This window comes from Schistocerca serialis, chromosome 5 (genome assembly GCF_023864345.2).
Source record: "Schistocerca serialis cubense isolate TAMUIC-IGC-003099 chromosome 5, iqSchSeri2.2, whole genome shotgun sequence".
NCBI lineage: Eukaryota > Metazoa > Arthropoda > Insecta > Orthoptera > Acrididae > Schistocerca > Schistocerca serialis.
In genome coordinates, this window is record NC_064642.1 from 630,781,767 (window position 1) to 630,801,483 (window position 19,717).

A 19,717-nucleotide genomic window follows, 5' to 3' on the forward strand; every position below is an offset into this window, starting at 1 on the left:
TGGAATAATGTTGGTTTTACTCTCATCAATTGTCTCAGAACAGCGAACGGAATTACGTTTCTAAAAGGACGGGAATTGTGTGGCTGTTGAGGGTCGGATTGTGTGTCACTGGTGGCAGGCTTGAACTCGGCAAAGCCGCAGTGACTCAGCTTGGCGCCGGTTTGCCAAGAACGTAATTCACATTAATAATAAACCGTATCGGACGACGAATGCGTTTCATTATACGCGGTCCACGCTCAGGCGGCCATCTGGCCCGCGGGTGAATTTTTCACCAGTTTCCGCGAACGCCTCGCCCGCCGGCTGGTAATTTTTACTGCGCCGCCGCTGTTTCAAATTAAAGTCCGAGTGGAACGAGTCAAGTTGAAGAGGCCGCCCGGAACAAAGGGGGGCAGTCTGTATTCTAAGAGAGTGTTTCCCTTGTCGCAGAGTCTACACGGCGCTCTCAGCCGCGCAGTAATAAAAGGAAACTTCTGCGCTAAAGAGCGCGTTATTCAAACACCGCTTAACTCTGCGGCGGAAGCACAGAAGGGGCCAATTATTATTTACCGTACAAAAGCGAACTTCTTTTCCTGTTTTTTTTAAATAGAGGAAAAAAGAGAGAGACAAAGCAGCGAAAATTAATAACAGAAGTATCAGAATGCGTTGCGAAGGAATTTAATTGCACGCTACCGCACATTCTCCCTTATTAAAACACGAAAATTACTCTGCGTTGCGAAATATAACCGGTTTGTATATGCAACGGGTCCAGTTTTTAAGCTTTCCCTATATGTTAGACCGCCGAGTGTTGTTCTCCTATCTGCGGTCATTTTTCATTCACAGACTCAGAAAAAAGCTAAAGATAAAGTAAACTAACGATACACGATAGTTAGATATACCGGCACTTGTTTCTGTCCAACAGCCCATTGTATTTCACACATTATTACCATAATCAACAGACACGTTCTTTCAAAATTCGTTTCTGTTCATTTCCACAACTGTACTCCAGTAGTTCTGATCAGAGATTATGTACTTGTCATCACATGCTGAAGATTAGATGGGTAGATCACATAACTAATGAGGAAGTATTGAATAGGATTGGGGAGAAGAGAAGTTTGTGGCACAACTTGACCAGAAGAAGGGATCGGTTGGTAGGACATGTTCTGAGGCATCAAGGGATCACCAATTTAGTATTGGAGGGCAGCGTGGAGGGTAAAAATCGTAGAGGGAGACCAAGAGATGAATACACTAAGCAGATTCAGAAGGATGTAGGTTGCAGTAGGTACTGGGAGATGAAAAAGCTTGCACAGGATAGAGTAGCATGGAGAGCTGCATCAAACCAGTCTCAGGACTGAAGACCACAACAACAACAACATCCCACTTTATCCTAGCTGTCCCCACCCATAAACCAAATACATTCGCTAAGTTCTCTTCTGTCGTTTCTGTCCGACACTGAAATATGCTACATTTCAAATACACTTATTAATATAAATAGGACCATGTATTTTACTGAAGTCACCGGCGGCGCATTCGCATTTATCTCGCATATGCTTCGTTGGCGGTACCTTGTTCAAATGAACGTTTTCGTCTCTATTGCGGTATACTTCCACCTGAGTCAATTTTAGCTATTAAATACGAGCGTCGCTCAATAAGTAATGCAACACATTTTTTTCTGAAAAGAGATTGGTTCTATTCAGGATTCCAATACACCGTATCGTTTTCCACTATTCTGGCTACAGAATCCTATCTTTTGTTCAAACGTGTGTGAAATCTTATAGGAGTTAACTGCTAAGGTCATCAGTCACTAAGCTTACACACTACCTAACCTAAATTATCCTAAGGACAAACACACACATCCATGCCCGAGGGAGGACTCGAACCTCCGCCGGGACCAGCCGCACAGTCCATGACTGCAGCGCCTCAGACCGCTCGGCTAATCCCGCGCGGCTCCTCTCTTTTAAAATAATCTTTGTTCAATGCGACGGCCTTACGTCACCTTATTGTTAGGGCCCGTATGCATGCATGGTACCACTGTACTGCTCGACGTGGGACTCTGTGACGATATTAGACAAAAAATTGTCACGATCAGTCTCGTAACGCGCAAGCAATTCTGCATAGATGTCCTTTTGCTGATCTGTATGGTCTTCTGCGAAACAAATCACTTAAGAAAGGTAAGTCTTCCGGTCCAGATGGTATACCAATCAGGTTCCTCTCAGAGTATGCAGACACAATAGCGCCTTCTTAGCAATCATATACAACCGCTCACTTGACGAAAGGTCTGCTCCTAAAGACTGGAAAGCAGCACTGGTCACACCAATTTTCAAGAAAGGAAATAGGAGTAACCCATTGAGTTGTAGACATATCACTGACCTCAATTTGCAGTAGGATTTTGGAGCATATACTGTACTCGAACATTATAAATCACCTTGAAGAAAATGATTTATTGATACATAAATGCCGGCCGGAGTGGCCGAGCGGTTCTAGGCGCTACAGTCTGGAACCGCGCGACCGCTACGGTCGCAGGTTCGAATCCAGCCTCGGGCATGGATGTGTGTGGTGTCCTTAGGTTAGTTAGGTTTAAGTAGTTCTAAGTTCTAGGGGACTGATGACCTCAGAAGTTAAGTCCCATAGTATTCAGAGCCATATTTTTTTTTTTTTTCATTTCTGATGTCATTATGACCATGCGACGGGAATTAACAGACTTAACGCGGAGTCGTAGCTGGAGCTAGACGCATGAGACATTCCAGTTCGGAAATCGTTAGTGAATTCAATATTTCGAGATCAACAGTGTCAAGACTGTTCCGAGAATACCAGATTTTAGGCACTACCTCTCGCCACAGACAACGCAGTGGTCGACGGCTTACACTTAACGACCGAGAGCAGCGGCGTTGGCGTAGATTTATTAGTGCTAACAGGCAAGCAACAAAGCGTGAAGTAACTGCAGAAATCAATGTGGGACGTACGACGAACGTATCCGTTAGGACAGTGCGGCGAAATTTGGCAGCAAACAATCGATACTAGAGCCTTTGCTAAGAGCACAACATCGCTTACAGCGCCTCTTCTGGGTTCCTGACAGTATCTGTCGGATCATAGATGACTGAAAAACCGTGGCGTGGTCAGATAAGTCCCGGTCTCAGTTGGCAAGAGCTGATGGTAGGTTTCGTGTGTGGCGCACATCCCACGAAGCCACGGACACGAGTTGTCAACAAGGCACTGTGCAAGCTGGCGAAGGCTCCACAATGATGTGGGCTGTGTTTACATGGAATGGACGAGGTCCTCTGGTCAAGCTGAACCGATCATTGGCTCAAATGGCTCTGAGCACCATGGGACTCAACTGCTGAGGTCATTAGTCCCCTAGAACTTAGAACTAGTTAAACCTAACTAACTAAGGACATCACAAACATCCATGCCCGAGGCAGGATTCGAACCTGCGACCGTAGCGGTCTCGCGGTTCCAGACTGCAGCGCCTTTAACCGCACGGCCACTTCGGCCGGCGAAACCGATCATTGACTGGAAATGGTATTGTCCGGTTACGCGGAGACCATTTGCAGCGACTCATTGACTTTATATTCCGAAACTACGATAGAATTTTTATGGATGACAGTGTCACCGGGCCACAATTGTCCGTGATTGGTATGATGAACGTTCTGGTCAGTTCGAACGAATTGGCCACCCAGATCTCCCGACATGAATCCCATCGAACATTTATGGAACATAATCGAGAGGTCAGTTCGTTCAAAAAATCCTGCACCAGCAAAACCGCCGCTATTATGGACGACTACATAAGGAGCATGGCTCAGTTTAGTCAGGGGACTTCCATCAACTTGCTGAGGCCATGCCAAATATAGCTATCACACCCAACAGACAAGAATTAACTGATGAAATTGTAAACGATGTTTTTCAGAAAATCGTTAAGTGGTTCTCTGCAAATGGGTTCTCATCAAACTTGAACAAAACACAGTATATACAGTTCCACACAGTAAATGGAATGACACCATTAATAAATATAGACTTCGATCAGAAATCGGTAGCTAAGGTAGAATATTCAAATATTTCTAGGAGTATGCATTGATGAGGGGTTGAACTGGAAAAAAACGCACTGAAGATCTGCTGAAACGTCTGAGTTCAGATACTTATGCTATTAGAGTCATTGCAGATTTTGGCGATGTACTCGTACATCTCAGTAAATTAGCTTACCATGCCTATTTTCATTCTCTGCTTTCGTATGGCATCATATTCTGGGGTAACTCATCATTGAGTAGAAGAGTGTTCATTGCACAAAAGCGTGTAATCAGAATAATTGCTGGAGCTCATCCAAGATCATCCTGCAGACACTTATTTAAAGAGCTAGGGATCTTCACTGTAGCCTCACAATATATATCTATATATATATATTCACTTATGAAATTTGTTATTAACAATCCGAACGAATTCAAAAGCAATAGCAGTGTACACGGCTACAACACTACGTTAAATCTAACTTTGGCTCAGAAGGGGGTAAATTAAGCTGCCACAGAAGTCTTTGGTCACTTACCTAATAGCATCGAAAGTCAGACAGATTGCCATATAGCATTTAAAAGGAAATTTAAAAAAATTCTGTATGGCAACTCCTTCTACTCATTAGGTGAATTTTTGGATATAGTAAGTGGGTAATTTCCCCACCCTTCACCCCCAAAAAAAGGTGTCATGTAATATTTTGTGTGGCCGCCCGGTTGGCAGTGCGGTCTAACGCACGGCTTTCCGGGCGAGAAGGAGCGCCTGGTCCCCGGCACGAATCCGCCCGGCGGATTTCTGTACTTGGTCCGGTGAACCGGCCAGTCTGTGGATGGCTTTTAGGCGGTTTTCCATCTGTCTCGGCGAATGCGGGCTGGTTCCCCTTATTCCGCCTCAGTTACACTATGTCGGCGATTGCTGCGCAAACAAGTTCTCCACGTACGCGTACACCACCATTACTCTACCACGCAAACATAGGGGTTACACTCGTCTGGTGTGAGATGTTAAAAAATGGTTCAAATAGCTCTGAGCACTATGCGACTTAACTTCTGAGGTCATCAGTCTCCTAGAACTAAGAACTAATTAAACCTAACTAGCCTAAGGACATCACACACATCCATGACCAAGGCAGGATTCGAGCCTGAGACCGTAGCGGCCGCTCGGCTCCAGATTGTAGCGCCTAGAACCGCACGGCCACTCCGGCCGGCGGTGTGAGATGTTCCCTGGGGGGTCCACCGGGGTCGAACCGCACAATAACCTTGGGTTCGGTGTGGAGCTGTGGAGGGGGCAAGTGGACTGCGGTAGTCGCCATGGGGTTGTGGACCACTGCGGCTACGGCGGGGTCGGAGCCTCCCCGTCGTTTCTAGGTCCCCGGTTCACATACAATACAACACAATACAATATTTTGTGTAATGTAATATCTTGTATAGACACCTTTTATTAACCTGACACCTTCCACATCATTACGAAGTGTCGTATTCATGACCTATGGAACAAGTACTAATAATCTAATCTAATCTCTGCACTACGCTGGGCAAACGAAAGGCCGACAAGATATTAGGAGGTAGGCCATGACTTTTGTTACTTCCGTGTAAACTTAACAGTGGAAGTTAATGAATTCACGGACGCTCTTTACCAATAACATGCAAAGTATGACTGTTTATAAATTTTTGAAATCATTAATATACTTTGTGGTAGCCAAGAACATAATACACTAAATAAACGAAATAACCAAACCGGATTTTCAGAGAGTCTCGAGGAGGCAGGACAGACAATCACAGAACGTAACAAGAATTGTCTGAGTGGGTCAGAAGAAACGTACATGCACATCAGATAAGAGGACGAAGGCAGTCCAGGGGCATACTGGCGAAGGCTGCTTCACAGCTTGAGCAGCTCCTGCGGGAGGAATAGTTTTCCGGGTAACGGGACGGCGCGAGACGCTCTGCCGGACCAGAAAGCTAGCGGGCCCTCCGCGCCGCTCAGAGTGAGTAATTAAAGCGCCTCGTCTCCCTTCCCCCTCGATCGCGCAGCCACCGAGAAATTTGAAGGGCTGGCGGGGCAGCAGGTGGGGTTAGCCGCGCATTCCTGCGCCCGCTCGATAAATCGCCGCCGCTGTATAAACTGGCCTTTACGCGAGGGACGCCGCCCGCCTCCCCTGCCCCGGAACAGGTTTCATTCAGGACCGCCGCCGCCGCCACACGACTTAAGCCCGTCTAGACTCGAGGTCGCCACTTCTTCGACCCCGGCCCGCGCCGAGAGCGGAATCCCCGCTACACAGACTGTGACACGACAGTGCTGGTTTCACTCCTGCGTTTGGTCACATCGTATGACCTGCTCGTATACTGTAGCTTGCGACACTTGGAGGTGAGGCAGACCCGGATCGAATCCGTGCAGTGGCTGAACGGCTTTCGGCTAGTATACAGGGTAGCTTCAGAGCGATTTTTCGGTGGTTGTCCACACTTGTTTAGACAAATTCTGGGCTTGTCCCCACGTTCCACATCAGAAAGTACGATACACAAACGGTTAAAATATGATAATACGCAGAACAAATGAGAGACATGGCTAAACCACCAGTAGCTGTCAAAAAATTTATTAAGTTTCTATTAGTTTAGACTATTCATGGACTGAAACAGCAGATACCATATTCATATAGTCAAGGGTAACCGGCTATTGACCTCCTTCTTCTGTCCTGGATGCACACGCATTGGCCGAACTCTTACGGGACTCGGTAACATTGTCTGTCGCAAGTAATGAGTGTAACTTGCAGGGACACTACGAATGTAGTGTGTGGACATTAAGTTGGGAATGTGGGTCTCACGGGGAGCGTACAAGGGATAAATCCCTGCACTCGCACTATTCTCTGTGCCCTCGGTGGCTCAGATGGATAGAGCGTCTGCCACATAAGCAGGAGATTCCGGGTTCGAGTCCCGATCGGGGCACACATTTTCCATTGTCCCCAATGATATATATATATCAACGCCTGTTGACAGCTTAGGGTCTTCATTTTAATTATCATTTCATTCTGAGAGAGCTGCATGGTCACCGGTAGTATCTGTTCTTTCGGACATGTCCTAAAGAACATATCCCATCTTCAAATATTCATGCACTATCTTCGGCCATTGGACAAAAAAACTTTGTTTTAGCATCTTTGTTTTTCATGCATTGCATATACGGGGGGCGTTCAATAACTAATGCGACACATTTTTTCGGCCAGTTTCGGTTTTAAGAAATGCGAAATCTGTTGCGGGACATCGTGGGGTATTTCCGCTTAGGCCCTTACAGTTTCAATAGATGGCGGCGCCATACATAGCTCCGAAAATGGCAACTGTAACGGGGGGTGCATTCCAGGCAGAGCGACATCATTGAGTTTATTTTGGGGGAAAATTAGAGCATCACAGATATCCATCGGCGTTTACAGATTGTCTATGCAGACCTGGCATCATCGCAAGAAGATCGCGCAAAACTGGCCAATTTCCCGCCGACCGGCCGCACACGGCTGTGACTCCTGCAATGTTGGAACTTGTGGACACACTCACTGGAGGTGATCGACGGGAAACAATCAACACTTCGTTGCTCAGCTGGACGTCTCTGGTAACACTGCTGACACACACTACCACCAGATGGGGTACCCAGAGGCGTGTGCCCGCTAGAATCCTCGCCGCCTAACAGAAAAAGATGGTTCAAATGGTTCAAAGCCGACACGGTAGCTCAGCGTGTTCGGTCACAGGGTTAGCTACCCTCTGTAACAAAAAACTAAGTGAATGGATCAACGCAGGACCTAAACAAGTGTCCTCGGACGTCTGCCCAGAACAAATTCAACGAACAATATAGATCAAAATGAGAAAAAAAATGGCTCTAAGCACTATGGGGCTTAGCATCTGAGGTCATCAGTACCCTAGAATTAGAAACTACTTGAACCTAACTAACCTAAGGACATCACACACATCCATGCCCGAGGCAGGATGAACCTGCGACCATAGCAGCAGTGCGGTTCCAGACTGAAGCGCCTAGAACCGCTCGGTTACAGAGGCCGACCACAGAAAAAGATAAAGAGCAACGAAGGACTGCCTGTGGGGAATTCTTGATCGTCACAGGCGACGAAACATGGGTTCATCACTACGAAACGGAAACAAAACGGTAATCCATGAAGTGGCGCCGCGTCCGAAGAAAAAAAATCCAAAGCCACACCCTCAGTCGGTAAACTCATGGCGACGTTCTTCTTAGACTCTGAAGGAGTTACTCTGCTTAATGTCCTTCCTCGTGGTGAAACGATCAATTCGAACGTGTATTGTGCTTCCCTCAGGAAACTGAAAAAACGATTTCAGCGTCTTTGTTACCACGAAAATGCAAATGAACTTTTCCTTCTTCATGATGAAGAAAGGCCACACACAAGACTGTGCATACAAGAGTAGCTCAATAAACCTCATTAGACTGTTCTTCCTCATACACCCTACAGCCCAGATCTCACAGCTTCCGATTTCCATCTTGTTGGCCAAATGAAGGATGCACACCGCGGGAAACAGTGCGCGGCTGATGGGGATGCTATTGATGCAGTGAGGCACTGCCTCTGTTGAAAAACAGAGTTTTGTAGCCCAAAGAGTGTGGAATAATATGGTGTACTGGATTCTTAAATAAACCCATCCTGCTTTAATAAAAAAAAAATGTGTCCCATTACTTATTCAACTCTCCTCGAAGATTCCTCGATCTACATCTATGGTCCGCTACTTACAAATCTGGCACTGAAATTGGCTGTGCATCTGCACGACACTTTCACGCTTACTCAATTAGCCCGTAACGAAATGCGCTGTTCTTCTTTGTGCTTCTCTGTTAACTATTGATCCTACTGGTACAGGTCCCAGACTGATGATCGATTTTCAAGTATGGGTCAAATGAGGTTCAAAATAGTTCAAATGACTCTGAGCACTATGGGACTTAACATCTATGGTCATCAGTCCCCTAGAACTTACAACTACTTAAACCTAACTAACCTAAGGACATCACACAACACCCAGTCATCACGAGGCAGAGAAAATCCCTGACCCCGCCGGGAATCAAACCCGGGCGCGGGAAGCGAGAACGCTACCGCACGACCACGAGCTTGGGACGTCAAATGAGGGTTTTGTTAGGTACATCCTTTGTGGGTGGACTTCATACCCTGTGGATTGTTCCAAAGAAACTCAGTCTGGCGGCTGCCTTAGTTGCGATTACTTTTTATGGAATCGTTCGCTTTTAATTGCACCATATACACAGTCTTACATATCTTATGGATTTGATTGCTTCCAGTAATAGTTAAGCAACGTTATACTTGGATGACGAATTTTCATAATGCACTTATTTGCATATAAAAATCATACTGAACATTCTCACATTTATCGAATAGGATAAAGGGTTAGAAATGATGAATAAATATAGGGGAATCAAATCTTGCTAGTTTTAATATTGAAACAGTGTACGTTCCTAAAATTGTAAACCAATATATTGCTCCCTCATGCGTCTATCATGCAAAAAGATCATGAAAGTTAAGTCAAATAGGCAAGCATCAGTATGCTTATAGCAAAAGTTCAGTAGTGACATGTAATAGCAACACTGATGCTCATGTAATGCGTCGGAAATCGAATATGCTACAACGAATTTTTTCGAACAGGGTCAGAAGATGGTCCATACACAGATGGAAACTAATAGCCACTTAATGTAGTTTCTGACAGTGGCTGATGGTGGAAGTATGTAAACACTTCCTTCGCTGAATATATTGCACTTTGTAAAAGTATTTTACGAAACAAAGTGTACATGGATCACAGAAAATTGGCACACACAACTTTCTTCTTTTAGGTTACCTTGACGAATATGACGTTAGGAAGGACATGCGTACACAGAGTTCAATAATAAAATTTACCGAATACCGACAAAGTGGACCCCGTACGATCCGGGCTAAACGTTGGAAAAATGAAGAAAGAACTTTCGCCACTACTTATGTAGGCCATGTATTTCTCCACACAGCTATCTTCAATGAACTTAAGATATGCATCGAAATTACAAAGAATACAGTGAGTTAAATTTGAAAGGGACCTTGGACATCCGATCGCCGATGGTACAATGTGTAACAGCCATTGGGGGGGGGGGGGGGGGTTTCTGTCTTCCAAAATGTCTCTTTGTTTATCGATCACAGGATACCAGTTTTTGTTTATATTCATCTAATTCTCGGCTCTTGCTGAGGTGCTGCTTTTCGCTGTTATTCTTGAAGAATCAAGTTTTCCAACATGGCTAGCAATTTTTTATAGCTATGAATAGTTTCGAAAGAGTTATGCTGTCATCGTCTGATCTATAACATCTGATGATGACAGCATGGATCTGTCGGAACCGGTCATAGTGATAAAAAAATTGCTGGTGATCTTGGCAATTTTGATTATTGAAGAATAATGTAACTTTGAGATCGCCCCCAACAACTGACGCAGTGTCACTATGTATAAAATTTTTCATTACATTTATTCATCATTTCTATTCCTTTATCCTATTTGACAAATATGAGAATGTTCAGTACGCATTTTATACGGAAATAAGTGCATTATCTCGAATTAAAACAAAACCAGGTAAAAATAATTATCTGTGTTAATACAAGTTATACTTTTCATTAATTTCTATTTTTCAGATGTACAAAACTAGCGTCAATTTCAGGATTTCAATATCAGTGTAACATATTTGATGTGTGCTTTGTATCAATATGCTCTCATTGCTGGCTGTTACAGTGTGGTAGTAGTCTCTGGAGCAGTCATTTAAAAAGTGTTGCGTTATGGCGCCTATATGGTTAGTTTTGTGTTTTAGTCAAGCAACTGATAAAAGCCCGGACCATTATTGACACGAAGTTAACAGAAGAATCGTACGTCCAGACAAAGATGCCGACGTTAAGTATCTGCAATCATTTGTTGAATGTACTCCACTGCAAACCAATTCGAATTGCAATATGGAAGCGGTCAATTCCAAAGTGCCTTTATTTAATTACTCGTTTCTAGTAATATGATTGTGGGAGCTAGGTACATTGCAAGACGTAGGACAATGGAATTGAACAGGATATCATGTTGCATGGCACTTATCAGGGATGCACTATTTCAACATATTTTAACCTCAGTTATGCGTGCTGTATGGGCTCATATTTTAATGTATGTATAGGGGTCGAGGGGCTTCTAAAAATTTCTGTTGGTTCTGTCCAGCTTTGGTTACCTTAATCACGTGGATAAGTGTTATTATTGATTTGTAGTACTGCAGATGCACCTAGAGATGGGAGACATGTCCTGAATCCGGATTGTGCTTTCCTTTTTGGAAGCAAACAATTTTTACAACGTAACGGATATTATCATTGACAACGCATAGTATTTTGCTCAAGTTACCATCAGGCCAACCAGATTTGGGTTTTATGTAGTTTCGCTTAAGGCAAATGCCGAGATGGTTCCTTTGAACGCACACAGCATTTGTCCTACGCCATACTTCCCTTCTCAGATTGGCCTGTCTCTACTGAAATCGGCCTCTTCCTTCCTTTTGCCACCAGAACTTTTCGGTATTACACGCGTAATATTAATACGGTACGGTACTCTGCATGCTGTCAGATCTTTCAGTTAGTTCTTCTGTTTCGAAATTAGCAGGCGGATTAATATTGTGTGTCGGATCCGGATCCAAACCATGAAACATTGCCTATCGCGGGGAATTGATCCACGCACGCCCTGGCAGCTTCACTTCGTCAGTACCTCTGCCCTAACTTCAAAACTTCCCAGACGTTCACGTGCGTATCTCGCTGGACAACAAGGAAAACAGTCGTGGATCCGCAAACGATGCAAGAGACACTGACTAGTAAAACTGGCTGCTATGTTACCTTCGAATTTTCATATTTTTTCAGCCTTGTCGTGAGACGTAAACCCAAATCACTAGGGCGACTTCCCTTACTCCTTTGAGTACCAACAATATGAAAAAATATCTAATTTTAAAATTTTTCACATCACAATCACTTGGTTCAAGGAGGTGGTTGCAGTTGTAAAATTTCTCACTAAACTAACGTTTATTATCGTATTAAGCAACAAATACAAGATGAAATTGGTAAGAAGGTAAATAATCAGTTATTTTAAGGAGGTGGTTACACTTTGCAACCACTGGGACATACAGTTTTCAACCACCGATCATTTCACAAGATATATTTGAAAGCAAATTCGCATTTTTCCTGTGTAAAATCCCACATCTCGAACTTCCATGAACTCGTAACGTCTAAGACAAATTATAGCCCCTTAAAACAAGTAAAAATAGGCTTAAAATTTAATAAATTTTGTACAAAAACTATATACTTTCTCATTGGTTTCACTTCGGCAATACTCTTATAAGCAATAGTTCGAACTCAAATGTATTGCACAGTAACTTAATATACTTACGTTCACTATCAATGATACCCTCAATACGGACAGAATAAAAACAATGCATGTCAGAGTGTCTTACTATCACGTAGCACAATCTCCGCGCCGATTGTTGCTTTGAACGCTATAACTGACTGCTACATTAGTAGAAGTACCTCAGTGTTCCACAAGAGGTCTCTGTCTTGCTATAGCATCGGTGGTTGCATGAGAAAGGCTCTGGTACCTCAAATAATAATAATAATAATAATAATAATAATTATAACAGTAAGCTCATGGTTCCAGTAAAAACCATTGGAGCTCAAAGAGTTAGATATGTTGTGAGGTCATTATGTTTCCCTGATGGACGTCAGCTAAGAACAATAATTTTGCGAAATATGTGGGGCATCTCCACGCCGTTTCACTTCTCATTACTGTTTCCCCAATGCCAACACTGAAAATAACCTTGCTCACTTCGACACTCACGGCCCGAACATCTGGGACCTATTGGGGAGGGACGGCGCCAGGCAATTTGTGACCGACCTACAAGCAGTAAACACGGCCGACAGACCGTACAACTCATTAAACTCTGTTCTATAAAAAGAAAGTCAACAGCGAGCGGAAGGAAAACTGCAAAGCTCCTTGTTTGCTCATCTCAACACAGTGCCCAGGCAAGAAAGTAGTCCACTCAAAAACACGCAAGGCATTACCGGAAACGAAACTCAGCCGAGACGTAAAAATACAAAGCGCAAGAGATATTTTTTACGTGTAGTTCGTATCAGCTTAAAGCAAGTTCACCGCCCAAAACATTATTCACACAATAGCTTTGGAGTGCTTTAGCACCAGTATCTGCCGATCGTGTGGCCCTCCACAGCTGACTACGCTCATGGCAGTGAAAGCGGTGTGTACACAGGGTGACTGCGTGCGTTACAAACTTTCAATTTGAGGAAAGGGACCATGGTCCGGAATCTATAGTTGAAAGCGAAAATCGTTCTGATGTCTCTGACTGTCGAATACATACTCGTATGCCAATACCATTGTTACTACGAGTGTAGGTTAGGCAACTTTCAGAGGTGGTAGTACGGATAAAAACAAGCAAAAAATTCCTCTAAAAGGTATACCTTAAGAGCTGTGATCGCATCTTCGATACGGTGAAACACATCTTTTCCACTGCAACCTCTTTGGTTTCCGTATTTTTAGAGGAGGTAATATGGACCAAATCAAGAAGTCCAGTAAATATGGGCTCTAAAATTCATATCTTAAGAACTACGAGCACTTGTTCAGTAGATGTGTTTCACAGTATCTAAATGAACAAATCCTCATAGCTCTTAATGCATGAATCTTAGAGCACATGTTTACTGGACACTTTTTCTTGTTTTGGTCCATACTACCCCTTCTGGAAGATGCCTACCACACAGTCTCATGAAAAATACCGGTACATGTATTCCAGTGTCAGATGTACCGGAACGATTTTCGCTTTTTTACTTTCCACTCTGACGTTTCCGGACCAGGATCCCCTACTCAAATTGATACATTTACCCTTCTCTATCATACCTCCAAGTTGGTAACATCTTGAATGTAAGACGAACTAAGAAAAGAGGTAGTAAAATGATCCTGACAAGTACCGGGGACTACTGACGCGCCTGGTCAATGAGAAGCGTTTTAAAGTCCGACAGGAATTGCTGTTGTCACTGAATACAGGTTCGTCTTAAACCAGTGTCCGAGCGAGCACTGCGAAGGGCACTTCATTCGAGGGACAATTAAAATAGCTTTGGAGGACTTAAGATCAAATAAGGCAGAAGGGATAGATAACATACCACCAGAATTTCTAAAATCATTGGGGGAAGTGGCAACAAAATGACTCTTCACATTGGTGTGTAGAAGGTATGAGTCTGGCAATATACCGTCTGACTTTCGGAAAAAGTCATCCACTCAGGGACGTGCTAGGTGGCGATAAGTGTGGCTTTAGAAAAGATAAAGGTACGAGAGAGGCAATTCTGACGTTGCGGCTGATAATGGAAGCAAGATTAAAGAAAAATAAAGACACGTTCTTAGGATTTGTCGACCTGGAGAAAGCGTTCGACAATAGAAAATGGCGTAAGATGTTCGAAATTCTGAGAAAAATAGGGGTAAGCTATATTGAGACGGGTAATATACAATATGCACAACATCCAAGAGGGGGTGATAAGAGTGGACGACCAAGAATGAAGTGCTCGTATTAAAAAGGGCTTAAGACAGGGATGTAGTCAATCTGTACATCAAAGAAGTAATGATCGAATTAAAAGAAAGGTTCAGCAGTGGAATTAAAATTCACGGTGAAAGAATGTCAATGATACGATTTGCTGATGACATTGCTATCCTGAATGATAGTGAAGAAGAATTACATAATCTGCTGAATAGAATGAATAACCTAATGAGTACAGAATATGGATCGAGATTAAATCGAAGAAAGACGAAAGTAATGAGAAGCAGCAGAAATGAGAACAGAAAGAATCTTAACATAAGGATTGGTGGTCACGAAATAGATAAAGTTAAAGAATTCTGCTACCTAGATAGCAAAATAACCAATAACGGACGGAGCAAGGAGGACATGAAAAGTAGACTAGCCCTGGAAATATGGGCATTCCTGGCGCTCTAACAAAACTTACCACGATCTGGACTGACATTATTCCGGGCCACTTTTCTACAGAGAGATACACCCTAAAGAATGATAAATAAATAAAATAAAATCTTCATAACCTGAGCGCATCAGTAACGCACTGGTGCACCTCTGACCCTTATGGAAGCAGTCCTTCTCAGAAACATCGTGCCAAATTCTGTCCATCTGATTTTCAAAGTTCTTCTGTTGCACCACATCTGAAATGCTTCGATTCTCCTCTGTTCAGGTTTTCCTTTGTATATGATCCATTGTCATACAGTGCTGGCAATTGCAACCTACATCCTCAGTTGTTTGCTGGATGCATTCTAGCCTCTGTCTTCCCCTATAGTTTTTGCCCTCTACAGCTACGCCTATGATCTTGGAAGTAATTCCCTGATGTCTTAACAGATGACGTTTATCCTGTCTCTTCTTCTTGTTAACGTTTTCCATATGTTCCTTTCATCGCCGATTCTGCGGAGAATCTCCTCATTTGTTACTTTATCAGTAACATTCTTCTACAGCACCACATCTCAAACCTCATAGTCCACAGTCCATGGTTCACTGACATACAATGCTGTGCCGCAAACGTACATTATCAGAAGTTATTCCTCAAATTATGGTCTATGTTTGACATCAGTAAATTTCTCGTGGGCGAGAATGACTTCTTTGCCTGTACTAGTTTACTCTTTATGTCCTCGCTGAGTTATCAGTCATGGGTTATTTTTGCTTCCAAGGTAGCGGAATTTCTTAACTATTTCGTGACTAGCAATTTTGATTTCTCGTAATTCTCATTTTTGCAACTTCTCATTACTTTTTTGTCTCTTTCCTGTTTGCTCTCAGTTTATGTTCTATACTCATTACACTGTTCATTCCATTCAGCAGATCATGTAATTCTTCTTCACTTTCGCTGTAGATAGCAATGTCATCAGACAATCTTATAATTGACATCATTCCGCACTGAACGTTAACTCCACTCTTGAACGTTTATTTATTTCTCTTGACACCTGAGCTATTAATCTGATTTTGCGATAGTTATCGCAGTTACCTGCCCTTGCTATCTTCGGAATTGTGTGGATGATATTTTGCCGAAGGTCGGATGGTTCGTCGGCAGTCTCATAGATTTTACACACGAACATTACTACCTCCCAAATAGGTGTCGGGAAATGATTATAACGGCAAAATCAGACAAATTAGGAGTCATATGAAGCATTAGCGACAATTATTCTTTCCGCGTTCCATTAGTCAGTGGAAGAGAAACGCGTTAAAGTAGCCTACCGAAGCCGTTATCGCAGTCAATAAAATTCTTGTAGGTATGTGATTGCATTGCCAATGTGCAGAATTCTCAACATTTCGCGCGCTATTGCAAATGTTCTGTAAGTAGGCTGTTAAGGTTTTTATGTTGGTAACGTCACGTAGCGCTCTGTATGAAAATCATTGACTGTTCTGTGTGCAGTCTGTGGCTGGTTGGCATTGTTGGAATATTTGCTATTGTAGTGTTGGACGGTTGGATGTGAACAGCGCGTAGCGTCATGCAGTTGGAGGTGAGCCGCCAGCAGTGGTGGATGTGGGGAGAGAGATGCCCGAGTTTTGAGAGCGGACGATATGGACGTTTGTTCGTCAGAAAAAGGAAGTTTGTAGGGCTGGATGTCATGAACTGATATAATGACTTTTGAACACTATTAAGGTAAATACATTGTTTGTTCTCTATCAAAATCTTTCATTTGCTAACTATGCCTATCAGTAGTTAGTGCCTTTAGTAGTTTGAATCTTTTATTTAGCTGGCAGTATTGGCGCACGCTGTATTGCAGTAGTTCGAGTAACGAAGATTATTGTGAGGTAAGTGATTTGTGAAACGTATAAGTTAATGTTAGTCAGGGCCATTCTCTTGTAGGGATTATTGAAAGTCAGATTGCGTTGCGCTAAAAATATTGGCTGTGAGTTTAGTGTTGATTAGAATAGGTAAAGAGCGAAATGTCTGAGTACGTTCAGTCTGCTCAGCTGTTTGAAAATCAAATAATGTAAGAGGTTTATCAGCACAGTAATACATTAATTTTTCTAAGGGGACATTTCATAAGTGCTCAGAGCGATTTGAACCATTTTTTGTACTTTCTCTACGGATCTCTTTGCTGACTTCAAGGGCGGTTTCTCCATCGACATCTCATCCCACTGGCTCTGGAAACGCCGGATGGACAACCGCCTCTACTAGCCAGTGCAGGAACCTACTGCTCGCTCGTCATTCCGTAGGTTTTGTAGTGCCGATACATGCACTTCACGTGTGTGAAATAGGGAAACAGCAAAACTGGAAATAAAGTAAAATGAGCTATCTCCAAATAAGGGGTACCTTACAAGGGGGTACTAAAGCACGAAGTGTAACCAGTTCTGCAGTAGCGACGAGCAGCGCTGCTGTGCTACGAAAGCAGTCAGTGTGGGCCAGGGTAGTGCCGTCACTGCTGGAGTACTTGTTATTCGTCGAGTTGTACCATCTCTGTTAATACGAGGGGCGTTTGAAAAGTCCGTGCAAAAATTCAAACTACTTACGTGTTTGTGGTAAGCCGTTTTTACTTTTCGACATAGTTTCCTCTTAGACTTATACACTTCGTCAAACAATGTTCTAATTTGTTGATCCCTTCCGAATAATAGGAATTGTCCAAGTTCTGCAAAACAGCTATTAGTTGCTGCAACCACCTCCTCGTCTGAATAAAATCTTTGTCCCGCTAGCCATTTCTTCACATTGGGGAACAAATAGTAGTCCGAGGCAGTCAAGTTTGGAGAATAGGGGCGATGTGAAACGTGTTGGAATCCTCTTTCCATTAATTTTGCGACTGAGGTGTGTGCTGGTGCATTGTTGTGCTGGAAAAGGACCGCGTTTTTCTTGCAGCTCGGTTTTCAAACGGTCCAATAACGATCAATAATATGCACCTGTAATAGTTTTACCCTTCTCCGGATATTCGATGAGGATTATCCATCGCGAATCCCAACAGACAGTCGCCTTAACCTTTCCGGCCGCAGGGATGGTCTTCGCCTTTTTTGGTGCAGATTCTCCCTTCTCAACCTATTCTTTAGATTGTTGCTTGGTCTCAGGAGTATAGTAATGTATCCTTGTTTCCAGTGAGGAAACGACGCTAAAGTCCTGCGGTTTCTTCGTGAACAGCTGCAAACAATCCTTGCAACACTTCACACGTTTCCGTGTTTGGTCAAGAGTGAGCAATCGCAGAACCCATCTTGCGGATAGCTTTCTCATGTCCAAATGTTGATGCAAAACATTATGTACCCATTCATTCGAGACGCCCACAGCACTAGCAATCTCACACACCTTAACTCTTCTCTCATCCATCACCATATCATGGATTTAATCAATGATTTCTGGAGTCGTAACCTCCACAGGGCGTCCAGAACGTTCAGCATCACTTGTGCCCATATGGCCACTCCGAAAATTTTGAAACCACTTATAAACTGTTCTAATCGAAGGTGCAGAGTCACAGTAATGTTTGCCGGCCGCGGTGGTCTCGCGGTTCTAAGCGCGCAGTCCGGAGCCGCGCGACTGCTACGGTCGCAGGTTCGAATCCTGCCTCGGGCATGGGTGTGTGTGATGTCCTTAGGTTAGTTAGGTTTAAGTAGTTCTAAGTTCTAGGGGACTTATGACCTAAGATGTTGCGTCCCATAGTGCTCAGATCCATTTGAACCATTTTTTTCACAGTAATGTTTATCAAGCTTCTCTTTAGCCTCCTGAGGCGTTTTACCTTTCATGAAGTACTGTTTAATCACGAAATCCTTTTTCGTCCATTTTTCAACAATCACTCGACTTCCTTGATTCACATGAATGCCAAACACAAAGAAACAGACCAATATGGCTGATACATGGTGTGCGTTCTTTCCAAAGATACTACTAACTAAACATGACCTCGATACGCGCCGGTGTTGCCATCTCTCGGACTTCGCACGGACTTTTCAAACGCCCCTCGTAGACCATTAAAGGACTAAACCTCCTCGTCTGAATTCCCTATCAGATTACAATAGCAGCCTCTTCGGCCAGTGTATAAGAACCAAAACTTTTCTTATTCAACAGTTAGCAGAAACACCTTGAGGAAGGCCGTTTCCAATCGTGGGCGATACGTTGGATAAATTTACACCCTGATAATAACGTCACTTATTGTATTGACAGGAATAGGAAAGCTTTGAAAATATAGTGGTAACACAAGTACCCTCTGCCACGCACCGCAAGGTGGCTTGCGGTGCTGGTAGATGTTCGTGTAGACGCAGAGTCCAGAAAGCAGTAGTAAATGAAAGCAAGGCGAGTTACAGTGGTGGTGTAGCTGACGTCAGGTGACTGTGCTGCAGACAGACACCTTGCCTGCCTTGCGCTACAGCGGCCGGAGCCCGGTCGCCGTAGGCCGCGAGATGAAACCGCCAGATTGGCGCCTGTGCCCCACTTACTGGTAGGCTCCGCCGCTAAACAGCTCGCCCGGTTCGCGCCCGGGACACCGTCGCCTGCTCTCCGTCCCCAGTGATGTTGGCAATCACGGGACGCGCTGGACTAATCTGACACTCCAGCAGTTCCTAACAACGCTTCGCGAACGATTCTGAAAATCGCAACTGCCGTAAATTGCAGCTCGAAAGCCAGTAACACCTGCTGAAGGTCATAGATACCGTGTTTTACGGACTTTAAGACGCTACTAAGTATAAGACTGACCTTTATATTTAAGAACTTTTAAAAAAAAATATTATTACCATTTTTATTTTTAGA